At 41.0% G+C, this 16,154-nt stretch overlaps 1 pseudogene across 1 annotated transcript; it reads left to right on the top strand.

Annotated features, from left to right (window-relative positions):
- The first annotated feature begins 219 nt into the window (after positions 1-219).
- On the top strand, positions 220-8,382 carry LOC308616372 (large ribosomal subunit protein uL11-like; annotated as a pseudogene). Its single transcript has 2 exons — positions 220-224; positions 7,804-8,382. The product of its transcript is annotated as a large ribosomal subunit protein uL11-like (transcript).
- The last annotated feature ends 7,772 nt before the right edge of the window (positions 8,383-16,154 follow it).

The following is a 16,154-nucleotide window of genomic DNA, read 5'->3' as shown; positions in this document are numbered from 1 at the left end:
TGAGCTGAGCTTGTCTTTGATTTCTGCTGGGGAGGTAAAATGTTTCGATCGTGTACCTGGAAGATGAAACCCCACCATGCCCACAAAGGAAGTCAGGGCTTGGGTATTTCAACCTGTATACTCCTGAATTCCTCTCTCAAATTCAGCTCTGAGTCTCAGACAGCCTCCTCACTTCGGTTTCTTCAAGGGGATCCTGTCATTTCCCCCGCCTGCCTCCCCATGAGGTAAGTTTATCCAGGTGGTGCGTGAGACAGAGCCTGGGCTCTCCCAGGCCCCTCTGCAATAGGCACGCCTGCCCTCAGCACTCGGGGGAAAACTCTTAGGAGCCTCTGACCACCGTGGCTACAGTCTCGTAACTGCCAGGACAAATTTCTTGGCAGACAGGCAGCATGCATGATGTTTAGGCTACAGTGCTTGGCAAGCATATTTAATGGAAACCTTTTCAGTGGTCCCTAAGGGAACCTTCAAATCCAAGCTGGTCATCTTTGAGACTCTCCATTCTCCTTTGTGGCTTCTACAGGGAATTCTTTTTTTTATTCTTTGTAAATGAATGGTTTGGTTTTGTTTTGTTTTGTTTTTTGGCTGCGGTTGGTCTTGGTTGCTGCAGGTGGGCTCTTCTCTAGTTGCAGCGAGCGGGGCTACTCTTCCTTGTGGTGTGCGGGCTTTTATGGGCGACTGAGGGAAGGACATTTTCCAGAGATTTGCAGTCCGTAGACTGTTCTCAGCTGTTGGGTTTGAAACCTGGGAAATTGACTAAGATTTTGACTTAGGGGTTGCTTGTTTTCGTGCTCTCTCTCCCCAAACATCCATTCTCAGGGGGGCAAGATAACCCCTCAGAACAGGCACTAAGTTGGAGAGTACTTGGCACGGCAAGCGGCCCATGTGCCCGGGTGCTGCCTACAAAGGAGCAAAGGGTGCTCGGAGCCACAGATTGGCAAGTCCTGGTGCTTTCCTTCATCTCCCGTGAACGCCCAGGTTTCCCGGGTGCAGCCAGCATTGCGGCAGCACGCAGACCTCGAGTCTCAGATAAGACTGCTGCTTGGTGTGCGGCCCCAACCATAAAGGCTGGGAAGAAGCGGCAGACGTTTGGTGAAGGTAGTTGTTCCAGCCTCTTCTGGGGTTTTGCTGGCTAAGAAGTCAAGTATCTTGAGCACTACAGCGGAGGAACCCCAGTCAGCCAACTGCAGAGCCCAGCTTCACTAAGTGCTTGTTTTCCTTCGAGGAAGGACTCCTGGCTGTTCTACCGTCAGCTCTCCGCCTTGCACTGTGGTTCTCAACTTTCCTCTGATCAAGAGTAGGCAGGTATATCTGACCTCCACTGTTTTTTTAAGTTATTTTGCAAAGTAAGAATTTGTGGAGGAGATGTAAAATTATGGTTCAATGGAGGATCCTCAGTAAAACCTCTTTGCCTGTGTCAGAGCCAAATGATTTTTATTTGTTATATCTGTCCCCTCCTTGGGTACCCCCTCCACCCCGCTCTTCCCTGTACTCAATTCAGCCCAGGGGCTGCTCTCCCTCAGGGAAGGCAATATCCATTTAGTTAAGTTCCCAGAGGTGTAGAGGACCAGGATCAACCAAGGGGATTTACATGTGCGCCCTACTCCGTTTCTACCTCTGAGTTACATAATTGGGGGAAAAAAACACTTAATGCGCAGCTCGCACCAGAGGGCAGACAGCAGAAGCAAGAAGAATTACAGTTCTGCAGCCTGTGGAACGAAAACCACATTTACAGGAAGACAGACAAAATGAAAATTCAGAGGACTATGTACCAGATGAAGGAACAAGATAAAATGCCAGAAAAACAACTAAATGAAGTGGAGATAGGCAACCTTCCAGAAAAAGAATTCAGAGTAATGATAGTGAAGATGATCCAGGACCTCAGAAAAAGAATGGAGGCAACGATAGGGAAGAAGCAAGCAATGTTTACAAAGACCTAGAAGAATTAATGAACAAACACCTAGAAGAATTAAAGAACAAGCAGAGATGAACAATACAATAACTGAAATGAAAAGTACACTGGAAGGAATCAATAGCAGAATAACTGAGGCAGAAGAACAGATAAGTGACCTGGAAGACAGAATGGTGAAATTCAGAGCTACGGAACAGATTAAAGAGAAAAGAATGAAAAGAGTTGAAGACAGTCTGAGAGACCTCTGGGAAAACATTAAACGCAACAACATTCACATTATAGGGGTCCCAGAAAGAGAAGAGAGAGAAAGGACCCGAGAAAATATTTGAAGAGATTATAGTCCAAAACTTCCCTAATATGAGAAAGAAGATGGCCACCCAAGTCCAGGAAGCACAGAGAGTCCCAGGCAGGATAAACCCAAGGAGAAACATGCTGAGACACATAGTAATCAAACTGACGAAAATTAAAGACAAAGAAAAATTATTGAAAGCAACAAGGGAAAAACGACAAATAACATACAAGGGAACTCCCATAAGGTTAACAGCTGATTTCTCAGCAGAAACTCTGCAAGCCAGAAGGGAGTGGCATGATATATTTCAAGTGATGAAAGGGAAGAACCTACAACCAAGATTGCTCTACCCAGCAAGGATCTCATTCAGATTTGGTGGAGAAATCAAAAGCTTTTCAGACAAGCAAAAGCTAAGAGAATTCAGCACCACCAAACCAGTTCTCTAACAAATGCTAAAGGAATTTCTCTAAGTGGGAAACACAAGAGAAGAAAAGGACCTACAAAAACAAACCCATGACAATTAAGAAAATGGTAATAGGAACATACATATTAATAATTACCTTAAATGTGAATGGATTAAATGCTCCAACCAAAAGACACAGGCTCACTGAATGGATACAAAAACAAGACCAATATATATGCTGTCTACAAGAGACTCACTTCAGACCTAGGGACATATTCAGACTGAAAGTGAGGGGGTGGAAAAAGATATTCCCTGCAAATGGAAATCAAAAGAAAGCTGGAATAGCAATACTCATATCAGATAAAATAGACCTTAAAATAAAGAATATTACAAGAGACAGGAAGGATACTGCATAATGATCAAGGGATCAATCCAAGAAGAAGATATAACAATTATAGATATATATGCACCCAACTTAGGAGCACCTAAGTACATAAGGCAACTGCTAATAGCTTTAAAAGAGGAAATCGACAGTAACACAATAATAGTGGGGGACTTTAACACCTCACTTACACCAATGGACAGATCATCCAGATAGAAAATTAATAAGGAAACACAAGTTTAAATGACACAATAGACCAGATAGATTTGATTGATATTTATAGGTCATTCCATCCAAAAACAGCAGATTACACTTTCTTCTCAAGTGCACATGGAACACTCTCCAGGATAGATGGCATCTTGGGTCACAAATCAAGCCTTGGTAAATTTAAGAAAATTGAAATCATATCAAGTATCTTTTCTGACCACAATGCTATGAGATTAGAAATCAATTACAGGGAAAAAAACGTAAGAAACACCGACACATGGAGACTAAACAAGACGTTACTAAATAACCAAGAGATCACTGGAGAAATCAAAGAGGAAATCAAAAAATACCTAGAGACAAATTGCAATGAAAACATGATGATCCAAAACCTATGGGATGAAACAAAAGCTGTTCTAAGAGGGAAGTTTATAGCAATACAATCCTACCTCAAGAAACAAAAATCTCAAATTAACAATCTAACCTTACACCTAAAGGAACTACAGAAAGTACAAACAAAACCCAAAGTTAGTAGGAGGAAAGAAATCATAAAGATCAGAGCAGAAATAAATGAAATAGAAACAAAGAAAACAATAACAAAGATCAATAAAACTAAAAGCTGGTTCTTTGAGAAGATAAACAAAATTGATAGGCCTTTAGCCAGACTCATGAAGAAAAACAGGGAGAGGACTCAAATCAGTAAAATTAGAAATGAAAAAGGAGAAGTTAAAATGGACACTGCAGAAATACCAAGCATCCTAAGAGACTACTACAAGCAACTCTATGCCAATAAAATCGACAACCTGGAACATATGGACAAATTCTTACAAAGGTATAACCTTCGAAGACTGAACCTGGAAGAAACAGAAAATATGAGCAGACCAATCACAAGAAATGAAATGGAAACTGTGATTTAAAATCTTCCAGCAAACAAAAGTCCAGGACCAGATGGCTTCACAGGTGAATTCTATCAAACATTTAGAGAAGAGCTAATCCTTCTCAAACTTCCAAAAAATTGCAGAGGAAGGAACACTCCCAAACTCATTCTATGAGGCCACCATCACCCTGATACCAAAACCAGACAAAGATACTACAAAAAAGAAAATTACAGACCAATATTACTGATGAATATAGATGCAAAAATCCTCAACAGAATACCAGCAAACAGAATCCAGCAACACATTAAAAGGATCATATACCATGATCAAGTGGGGTTTATCCCAGAGATTCAAGGATTCTTCAATATAAGCAAATCAATCAATGTGATACACCATATTAACAAACTGAAGAATAAAAACCATATGATCATCTCAATAGATGCAGAAGAAGCTTTTACAAATTCAACACCCATTTATGATAAAAACTCTTCAGAAAGTGGGCATAGAGGGAACCTACCTCTACATAATAAAGGCCATATATGACAAACCCACAGCAAACATCATTCTCAATGGTGAAGAACAAAGTATTTCCTCTAAGATCAGGAACAAGACAAGGATGTCCAGTCTCACCACTATTATTCAGCATAGTTTTGGAAATCCTAGCCACGGCAATCAGAGAAGGAAAAGAAATAAAAGGAATCCAAACTGGAAAAGAAGAAGTAAAACTGTCACTGTTTGCAGATGACATGATACTATACATAGAGAATCCTAACGATGCCAAGAGAAAACTACTAGAGGTAATCAGTGAATTTGGTAAAGTTGCAGGATACAAAATTAATGCACAGAAATCTCTTTCATTCCTACACACTAACAACAAAAGATCAGAAAGAGAAATTAAGGAAACAATCCCATTCACTATTGCCACAAGAAGAATAAAATACCTAGAAATAAACCTACCTAAGGAGGTAAAAGAGCTGTACTCAGAAAGCTATAAGACACTGATGAAAGAAATCAAAGAAGACACAAACAGATGGAGAGATATACCATGTTCTTGCATTGGAAGAATCAATATTGTGAAAATGACTATACTACCCAAAGCAATCTACAGATTCAATGAAATCCCTATGAAATTACCAGAGGCATTTTCTACAGAACTAGAACAAAAAATCTTAAAATTTGTATGCAGACACAAAAGACCCCACATAGCCAACGCAGTCTTTAGGGAAAAATGGGGAGCTGGAGGAATCAGACTTCCTGACTTCATACTATACTACAAAGCTACAGTAATCAAGAAAATATTGTACTGGCACAAAAACAGAAATATAGATCAATGGAACAGGATAGAAAGCCCAGAGATAAACCCACGCACCTATGGTCAACTACTAATCTATGACAAAGGAGGCAAGGAAATACAATGGAGAAAGGACAGTCTCTTCAATAAGTGGTGCTGGGAAAACTAGAGAGCTACAAGTAAAAGAAGGAAATTAGAACACTCCCTAACATCATACACAAAAATAAACTCAAAATGGATTAAAGACCTAAGTGTAAGACTGGACACCATAAAACTCTTAGAGGAAAACATAGAAAGAACACTCTTTGACATAAATCAGAGCAAGATCTTTTTTGATCCACCTCTTAGAGTAATGGAAATAAAAACAAAAATACACAAATGGGACCTAATGAAACTTAAAAGCTTTTGCAAAGCAAAGGAAACTGCAAACAAGACAAAAAGACAGGCCTCAGAATGGGAGAAAATATTTGCAAATGAATCAACGGACAAAGGATTAATCTCCAAAATATACAAACAGCTCATGCAGCTCAATATTAAAAAAACAACCCAATCAAAAAAATGGGCAGAAGACCTAAAGAGACATTTCTCCAAAGAAGACATACAGATGGCCAAGAAGCACATGAAAAGCTGCTCGACATCACAGGTTATTAGAGAAATGCAAATCAAGACTACAATGAGGTACCACCTCACACCAGTTAGAATGGGCGTCATCAGAAAATCTACAAACAAATGCTGGAGAGGGTGTGGAGAAAAGGGAATCCTCCTGCATTGTTGGTGGGAATGTAAATTGATACAGCCACTATGGAGAACAGTATGGAGGTTCCTTAAAAAACTAAAAATAGAACTACCATATGATCCAGCAATCCCACTACTGGGCATATACCCAGAGAAAACTATAATTCAAAAGACACATACACCACAATGTTCATTGCAGCATGATTTACAATAGCCAGGTCATGGAAGCAACCTAAATGCCCATCAACAGATGAATGGATAAAGAAGATGTGGTACATATATGCAATGGAATATGACTTAGCCACAAAAAGGACCGAAATTGGGTCATTTGCAGAGACGTGGATGGATCTAGAGACTGTCATACAGAGTGAAGTAAGTCAGAAAGAGAAAAACAAATATCACATATTAACGCATATATGTGGAACCTAGAAAAAATGTACAGGTGAACTGGTTTGCAGGGCAGAAATAGAGACACAGATGTAGAGAACAAACGTATGGACACCAAGAGGTGAAGGGGGAGGTGAATTGGGAGATTGGGATTGACATGTATACACTAATATGTGTAAAATAGATAACTAATAAGAACCTGCTGTATAAACAATAAAATTAAAAAATTAAAAAACAAAACAGGGCTTCCCTGTTGGCGCAGTGGTTGAGAGTCCGCCTGCCGATGCAGGGGACACGGGTTCGTGCCCCTATCCCGGAAGATCCCACATGCCGCGCAGCGGCTGGGCCCGCGAGCCATGGCCGTGGAGCCTGTGTGTCTGGAGCCTGTGCTCCGCAACGGGAGAGGCCACAGCAGTGAGAGGCCTGCGTACAGCAAAAAAAAAAAAAAACAACACAGCTCTCTGTATATACCTGAATGCCCTATTCCCTTGTTGGGAGGAGATCTACAAACAGAATTAAGTGACTTTCTCACCAGAAAAAGTAAGCCTTAGAGAACTCCCAGATCAAGCGTACGCCCTGCAAACTGTGCAGGAGACAAGCCTCAACCAGAAGGTCCTGAACAAATTCTACAAAAGGTAAGAGTGGATGTTTGGGCTGATAGGAGGCAGGAAGTGCCAAGAGGGCTGACCCAATAGTGGTAAAATTCTGCCTAGATGCCAAGGCTCCAAATGTAAAGCAATACCCTTTAAAGAGGCATGTGAAGGAAGATACAAAGTATCTGATAACCACTTTTCTTAAGTGCCAATTAATCTGACCTTGTCAGATACAAAAAAACTGGTACTGGAAATTATTGTGTTGTACGGGATTTGAGAGTCACTAACCAAGTTGTAGATATGTGCATCTGGTACTATCAAATCTTTACACTTTGCTTACAACTTTATTTGGAGACTTATGCTGGTTTACAGTTCTGGACTTAAAAGATGCCTTTTACTATACTCTGAAGTCCTAAGTCCCAGGAACTGTTTGCCTTTGAATGGGACAATCCAGAGATAATATATAACAACTGTATTGTTGGATGGTACTCCCACAGGATTTAAGAATGCCTCCACCATCTTCAGGGAAGTCTTATCCATGGACTTAAGTGATGTCCCATTAAATGAGGGAGTCTTACGGTGATATACTAATTACTAATAAAAATAAGGGAGCCTCAGACCAAAATACAATCCTCACTTTAAAGTTGCTGGCAGACGGGGGATATAAAGCCTACAAGGGAAAAGTGCAAATCTCTCAACCAACTGTAAAATACCTAGAATTTGAGTTACCAGAAAGACGAAGACTTTCGGCTTGGAAGGGACCAAGGTGCAACTTATTCAGTCCTCTCGAATCCAGGTTCATCTGACCCCAGCTGCTCCCACCCTGCCGCCTAAGTGGGACCCCAATGATACCAAAGTTGTATACCCGAGGTGTATCAGTGGGGAAGTTTTTGCCACGTCTGCCCCCCAAGATCTGCCCCTGGGTCTATCTGCAAAAAAAGGTTGGTGAGGACATCGCCAAGGCAACTGGTGATTGGAAGGGTCTGAGGAGTACAGTGAAACTGACCATTCAGAACAGACAGACCCAGATTGAGGTGGTACCTTCTGCCTCTGCCCTGATCATCAAAGTCCTAAAGGAACCACCAAGAGACAGAAAAAAGCAGAAAAACGTTAAGCACAGTGGAAGCATCACTTTTGATTGTCAACATTGCCTGATAGATGCATCATCAATCTTTAGCTAGAGAACTCTCTGGAACCATTAAAGAGATCCTGGGGACTGCCCAGTCTGTGGGCTGCAATGTTGATGGCTGCCACCATCACGACATCATAGATGACATCAGCAGTGATGTGGTGGAATGCGCAGCTAGTTAAGAACTGCAAAGAAAAATAATTTAATAAAGGGATATTTGGTAACCATTTAAAAAAAAAAGAAATTTACTACTGGACCATTAGATAGGGTGACTGTACCCACCATCAGAAGGCAATGGCAAGGATTCTTAGGAATGGCTAGGTTTTGTCCTGTTGGGATTCCTAACTTTGGTCTCATGGCCAATTCCTATGTTAAGTTCTCAAAGGAAATGACAGCCATTAAGCTGGACTGTGGAATGCCATATGGAGTTCCATCCCGTACAAATAATCAACAAAGTATATTCTAGCAGATTTGACTGATCAGCCTTTAGAAAATTGGGATATGGAAATGTTCATGGACAGCAGCAGCTTCAGGGACCAGGGACTCCGAAAGGCTGGGCATGCAATAGTAACTCATCAGGAAGTCCTAGAAGCAGAAGCCCTCCTCCAGGAATGCCTGCCCACAAGGCAGAGCTCAAAGCCCTCACGAGAGCCCTGCACCTTGGAGCAAAGAAAAAGGTAACCATTTATACCATTTCTATGCTTTCTCTGTTATACAAGCACATGGGGCCATATGGAAAGAGAGAGGTGTACTATTTCAGGAAGGAAAGAAATTAAACATGCAGAGGAGATACTGGCCTTATGAGATTCTGTTATAATGCCAGAAGAAGTAGCCAAAGTATATTGCCCAGGCCACTGAAAGACTGATAGTTACATAGCTAAGGAAAGGAATTGGGGGCTTTCCTGGTGGCACCATGGTTAAGAATCCGCCTGCCAAGGCAGGGGACACAGGTTCGAGCCCTGGTCTGGGAAGATCCCACATGCCGCACAGCAACTAAGCCCGTGCGCCACGGCTTGTATCTGCGCTCTAGAGCCCACCAGCCACAACTACTGAAGCCCAGGCACCTAGAGCCCATGCTCTGCAATAAGAGAAGCCACCGCAATGAGAAACCCGCACACCACAACAAAGAGTAACCCCCGCTCACCGCAGCTAGAGAAAGCCCGTGCGCACCAATGAAAACCTAAGGCAGCCAAAAATAAATAAATATATTTTTTAAAAAAAAGTAATTTGGCTGATCAGGTCACAAAACAGGTGGCCTGAACCAAAAGCCCAGATCCCAAGGCCCTAGCACTCTTTCTGAGTGTGGACCTATCCCTTTTAAGCCTTGGTATTTGGAAATGGATCTAGAGAGTGCAGACGAATGGGGATTTCATGCCGACCCTTGAGACTTAGATGGTGATCAGTACCAAACAACCAAAGAAGGCTGGATTGATAGTGAACAGAGACTAGTGCTTATACCTGAGCATTTCATGGAAAGGAACCCATTATGGGAGGGCCTCAGCCTATCACTGGTTACAAAAGCCTGTTGATCCACAAATGCAAAGGACTATCTAAAAGGTAATATAAAATTGCCTGATCTGTGCCAGAAACAATCCATAAGCTGGGCCACACCCAGCAATAAATGGGATGCAAACCCAAGGGACAAAACCAGGAGATGACTGTTAAATACTGTTATGCCAAGAGCCATGGGACATAATATATACTTGCTGGTGTTTGTGGACACTTTCACAGGATGGGTCAAAGCTTTTCCAGGCTGGACAGAGAAGGCTTCCAAGAAAACAGTGACATTACTAAAAGCACTTTTCCCTCATTTTGGTTGTCTCTTTCAGTTCAAAGTGACCACAGAGGAGCTTTCATAGCCAGGGTAACTCAAGAGTGTCTGGGCTCCTCAGAACAGAATGGAAGTTACATGCTTCATGGAGGCCTCAGTCTGTGGGAAAGACTGAAAAGATGAATCATACCTAGAAAAAGACAATCGCCAAAATGTCAAGAAACCAACTTAACTTGGGAAAAGGTCTCATCAGTTGCCCTGCTAGGGCTAAGAGTAGCCCTAGAAGCCCAGTCCAGCTGAGCCCTATGAAATGTTATATGGGAGACCCTTCCTTAAGACTAAGTGTTATTAGTCTTGAAAATGATCATATTGTAAAATAATTAGATACTATAAAATGTGTACAGTCTCTACGTGTTACTGTATCTGCTATACATAAAACACTTCTAGGTGATGAATGTTTCCCACAGACATTGCCCTGCTCTGCATAAGCTGGGAGATTGGGTCCTCCTCAAGACTTGGAAAAATCAACACCCTGAGGACAACTGCAATCTAAGTGCAATGGAGCCTGCGAAGTTCTTCTGGTTATACATTCTTATCTTGTATTTTTAAAAAGGCCTCCCACACTCGCATGATGATTGCCCAAGACTTAAGAGTTTAAGGTGGGACTTGCAAATATTTCAATTTCATTCCTCTTATAAAAATCCACACTCCTAATCAGCAGAGAATAGCTAGATCAGCCCTCCCCCTATTTCCCTCAAGGCTGAGGAATGTACCAGAAAAAAGGGGGGGAATTGAAACAGCACCAAATTAAACTGGTTTGTGTCCTTAAATAGGTTGTTGATCAAACCTATTTAAGGAGCTATTTTGCAGGCAGAGATGGGAACCCACACCTACAGGGTAACCCTGAAACCAATAATAATTAGTCTGTGGAACTCAAAGAATGTAAAGGTTGCCACCAGAGTCCTTTAAAAAGTGCTAAGTCCTTCGGAAAATCTGGCTTCCAGCAGCACATGTAGCTTGTATGGACTGATTCAAGACTAGCCAATCACCTTGCAAGCTTGAAATTTCCCCAACCCCTTAAATTTTCCCCAATCCTGGAAAGGAGACAGGTTTGAGAGCCTTGCCTCCTGTCTCCTTACCAGTTGACCATGCAATAAAACGCTTTGTTTCTCAGAAGCCAGTGTCATAGTATTGGCTTCTATTCATGTCTGGCACTGAGCCCTTGCTCGGTTACACCTAGGAGTGGAATTGCTGGGTCACATGGTAATTCTGTGTAACTTTTTGAAGAACTATCAAATTGATTACCACAGCAGCTGCTCCACTTTAAACTCTCACGAGTTGTACAAGGGTTGCAGTTTTTCCACATCCTTTCCAACACTTGTTATTTTCTGACTTTTTAAAAAAATTATGGCCAACCTTGTAGGTGTGAGGTAGTTCACACTGTAGTTTTGATTTGCATTTCCCTAATGACTAATGATATTGAGCATCTTTTCATGCTCTTGTTGGTCATTTGTATATCTTCTTTAGAGAAATATCTATTCAACTTTTTTGCTCACTTTTAAATTGAGTTGCCTTTGTTGAATTACAGGAGATAACTCTAGAATATATGGGTATATTCTAGATACTTAACACTTGTCTATATGGTTTGCAAATATTTTTTGCCATGTTGTCTTTTTATTCTCTTGTTGGTATTCTTTGCACCAAAATGTTTAATTTTGATGAAGTACAATTTATTTTTTTCTTTGGTTGCTTGTGCTTTTGGTGACATAGCTATGAAACCATTTTCAAGTCCAGGTCATGAATATCTACCCCCATGCATTCTTCTAAGAGTTTAATACCTTTAGCCTTTGTATTTAGGTCTTTGATCCATTTTGAGTTAATTTTTGTTGTTGTTGTTGTTGCTGTACGCAGGCCTCTCACTGCTGTGGCCTCTCCCATTGTGGAGCTCAGGCTCCGGACGCACAGGCTCAGCGGCCCTGGCTCACGGGCCCAGCCGCTCTGCAGCATGTGGGATCTTCACAGACTGGGGCACGAACCCGTGTCCCCTGCATCGGCAGGCGGACTCTCAACCACTGCACCACCAGGGAAGCCCTTGAGTTAATTTTTGTATATGGTATGAAGTAAGGGTTCGACTTCATTCTTTTGTATGTGGATATCCAGTTCTCTTAACACCATTTGCTGAAAAGACTCCTTGCTGTTGAAAGGTCTTGGCACCCTTGTTGAAAATCAGTTGACTGTTGATGTGAAGGTTTATTTCTGAACTCTCAAGTTTATTCTAAGAATAAATCTCTGTATCTATTCTTAGTCCAATAACACACTGTTTTTATTTCTTTAGCTTTGTAGTAAGTTGTGAAATTCAGAAGTGGGACTCCAGCTTTGTTTTTTTCCAAGATTGATTTGGCTACTTGGAATCTTTTGAAATTCCATGTGAATTTGAGAATCAGCTTTTCCATTTCTGCAATTAAGTCCACTGGGGTTTTGAAAGGGACCGTATTGAATCTATTGATCACTTTGGGGAGTGTTGTCATCTTAACAACATTAAATCTTCCAATCTATGAATAAAAATCTTTCCATTCATTTAGTCATCCTAATTTCTTTCAGCAGTATGTTGTGGTTTTCAGTATTTATGTCTTGCATCTCTTTGGTTACACTGGTTCCCAAGTATTTTACTCATTTTGATGCTATTTATTTCAAATAAAATCAGTTTTTAAATTTCTTTTTTGGGTTGTTCACTGCTGGCATATAGAAATACACGTGAGTTCTGTGTGTTGATCTTGTATCCTGTAACTTTGCTGAATACATTTTTTAGCTCTAATAGATTTTTTGAGGGGTTTTGTAGATTCTTTAGGATTTTTCTGTCATCTGTGAATAGATAGTTTTACTTCTTGCTTTTAACTTGGATGCCTTTTATTTCTTTTTCTTCATGATTGCTCTGACTAGAACCTCCAGTACAATGTTGAATAGAAGTGATGAGAGCCACTGTCCTTGCCTTGTTCCTGATCTAAGGTCGGGGAGGGGGGCAGGGCGGGCAGGGACCTTTCAGTCTTTTATCATTGAGTTAGCTGTGAATTTTTTATATATGCCGTTAATCATGTTGAGGATGTTTGTTTTAATTCCTACTCTTTGGGGTGTTTTATCATGAAAGCATGTTAGATTTTGTCAAAGGCTTTTTCTGCATCAATTGAGTTAATCACGTGAGATTCTGTTCTTGTTCTGTTGATGTGGTGTATTAGATTGATTTTCATGTGTTGAACTTCTTTGCATTTCTGGGATAAATACCACTTGGTCATGGTGTATGATCATGTTAATATGCTGTAAGGTTTGGTTTGCTAGTATTTTGTTGAGTACGTTTGCATCTATGTTCTTAAGGGATATTGGTCTGTATTTTTCTTGTGATGTCCTTGTCTGTTGTTGGTATCAAGGTAATGCTGGCCTCATAGAATGAATTGAGAGGTGTTCCCTCATCTTCTATTTTCTGAATGAGTTTGAGCAGGATTGGGGTTAATTCCTTAAATGTTTGGTACAACTCACCAGTGAAACTATCTGGTCCTGGGCTTTTCTTTCTTGGGAGGTTTCTGATGATTGATTCCATCTCTTTGCAAGTTAGAGGTCTGGTCAGAGTTTCAATTTCATCCTGAATCAGTTTTGGTTGGTATTCATGATTACTAAAGGTTCAAAACACTTTGCTAAAACACAAATGTATTTATAAAATTTATATATCTAAGTAGATGGAAATAATGTCCAGAAATAACAGGGCAAACAGCTTCCTCTGATCTCAGGGACGGAGACAGGTTTTGCTGAGGTGGCCTAGGCCACCCCTCAGGGTCACTGTGACCTCCACCCCCCTGGGTAACCACATCCCTTCTCCACCTCAACACCCACCACGAGGGAGGGGTCCTGCCAGCCCGGATCAGGGACTTTGTGAGAACTGCATGGAAGCTAAGCACCCTATCCTGAGACCAGACACAAACTTCACCTACATCTTAGAGATTCTCAGCTTTCCTCAAGGCCATGCATGTGCTTTTGAGGGCAGTGGTCTCAGCCATAAGTAAGCAACAGAATCCCCTAGAGAGCCAGTTTCCTGTGCAGGTTCCCACTCCAGGCCTGGGATGGCCCTCGATTCTGCATTTCAACAGGTACCCCTGTGATTCTGAGGTTGGGGTTCCTGGACTGTACTTGGAGGTACCCACCTCTACAGGCTCCCATGAAGAACTCTGGGCTTATAGGATAAAGCCTAAGCTCCCAGCCACCAAAATGTTTAATTTTGATGAAGTTCAATTTATCTTTTTTTTCTTTGGTTGCTTGTGGTTTTGGTGACAAAGTTATGAAACCATTTTCAAGCCCAGGTTATGAATATTTACCCCCGTGCTTTCTTGTAAGAGTTTTGTACTTTTAGCCTTTGTATTTAGGTCTTTGATCCATTTTGAGTTAATTTTTGTATATGGTATGAAGTAAGGGTCCAACTTCATTCTTTTATATGTGGATACGCAGTTCTCTTAACACCATTTGTTGAAAAGAATGTTTTTCCCCATTGAATGGTCTTGGCATTCTTGTTGAAAAACAATTGACCATAGATGTGAAGGTTTGTTTCTGAACACTCAAGTTTATTCTATTGATCTCTATCTATTCTTAGTCCAATACCACACTGCTTTCATTTCTTTAGCTTTGTAGTAAGTTGTGAATTGGGAGGTGGGGACTCCAGCTTCTTTTTTTTTTTTCTAAGATTGATTTGGCTGTTTGGCATCTCTTAAAGCTTTTCCATTTCTGTAATAAAGGCCATTGGGATTTTGATAGGGACTGAATCTGTAGTTCACTTTGGGGAGTATTGTCTTTTTTTTTTTTTTTTTTTTTTTGCAGTACGCGGGCCTCGCACTGTTGTGGCCCCTCCTGTTGTGGAGCACAGGCTCTGGACGCACAGGCTCAGCGGCCATGGCTCATGGGCCCAGCCGCTCCGCGGCATGTGGGATCTTCCTGGACTGGGACACGAACCAGTGTCCCCTGCGTCGGCAGGCGGACTCTCAACCACTGCACCACCAGGGAAGCCCAAGTATTGTCATCTTAACAACATTAAATCTTCCAATCTATGAATCCAAATGTCTTTCCATTTATTTAGTCTTCTTAATTTCTTTCAGCAGTGTGTTGTGGTTTTCAGTGTTTATGTCTTGCATCTCTTTGATTAAATTGGTTCTCAAGTATTTTATCCCTTTTGATGCTATTGCAAATAAAATTATTTTTAAAATTTCCTTTTTGGGTTGTTCACTGCTGGCATATAGAAATACACGTGAGTTTTGTGTGTTGATCTTGTATCCTGTAACTTTACTGAATACATTTCTTAGCTCTAATAGATTTTGGGGTGTTTGTAGATCTTTAGGATTTTTCTGTATATAGGATTATGTCATCTGTGAATACAGATAGTTTTACTTCTTCCTTTTAATTTGGATGCCTTTTATTTCGTGATTGCTCTGACTAGAACCTCCAGTACAGTGTTGAATAGAAGTGGTGAGAGCCGGTGTCCTTGCCTTGTTCTTGGTCTAAGGTGGTGAGGGTGGGGAGTTGGGGAGAGGAGCTTTCAGTCTTTTATCATTGAGTTAGCTGTGAATTTTTAATATGTGCCCTTAATCATGTTGAGGATGCTTGTTTTAATTCTTTTGGGTGTTTTATCATGAAAGCATGTTAGGTTTTGTCAAAGGCTTTTTTCTGCATCAGTTGATGTATATTAGATTGATTTCCATGTGTTGAACCATCTTTGCATTTCTGGGATAAATCCCACTTGGTTATGGTGTCTAATCATGTTAATATGATTTGGTTAATAATCTATGCATGATCTAACATAATATGATCATGTTAATAATCTATGCTATAAGGTTTGGTTTGCTAGTATTTTGCTGAGTACGTTTGCATCTATGTTCTTAAGGGATATTGGTCTCTAGTTTGCTTGTGATGTCCTTGTCTGTTGTTGGTATCAAGGTAATGCTGGCCTCATAGAATGAATTGAGAGGTGTTCCCTCATCTTCTATTTTCTGAATGAGTTTGAGCAGGATTGGGGTTAATTCCTTAAATGTTTGGTACAACTCACCAGAGAAACTATCTGGTCCTGGGCTTTTCTTTCTTGGGAGGTTTCTGATGATTGATTCCATCTCTTTGCAAGTTAGAGGTCTGGTCAGAGTTTCAATTTCATCCTGA

Source organism: Mesoplodon bidens (assembly GCF_964165515.1).
Source record: "Mesoplodon bidens genome assembly, chromosome: 4".
NCBI classification, from domain to species: Eukaryota; Metazoa; Chordata; class Mammalia; order Artiodactyla; family Ziphiidae; genus Mesoplodon; species Mesoplodon bidens.
The sequence above is the reverse complement of the archived record's forward strand: the minus strand, read 5'-3'. Positions and strand labels throughout refer to the sequence as shown.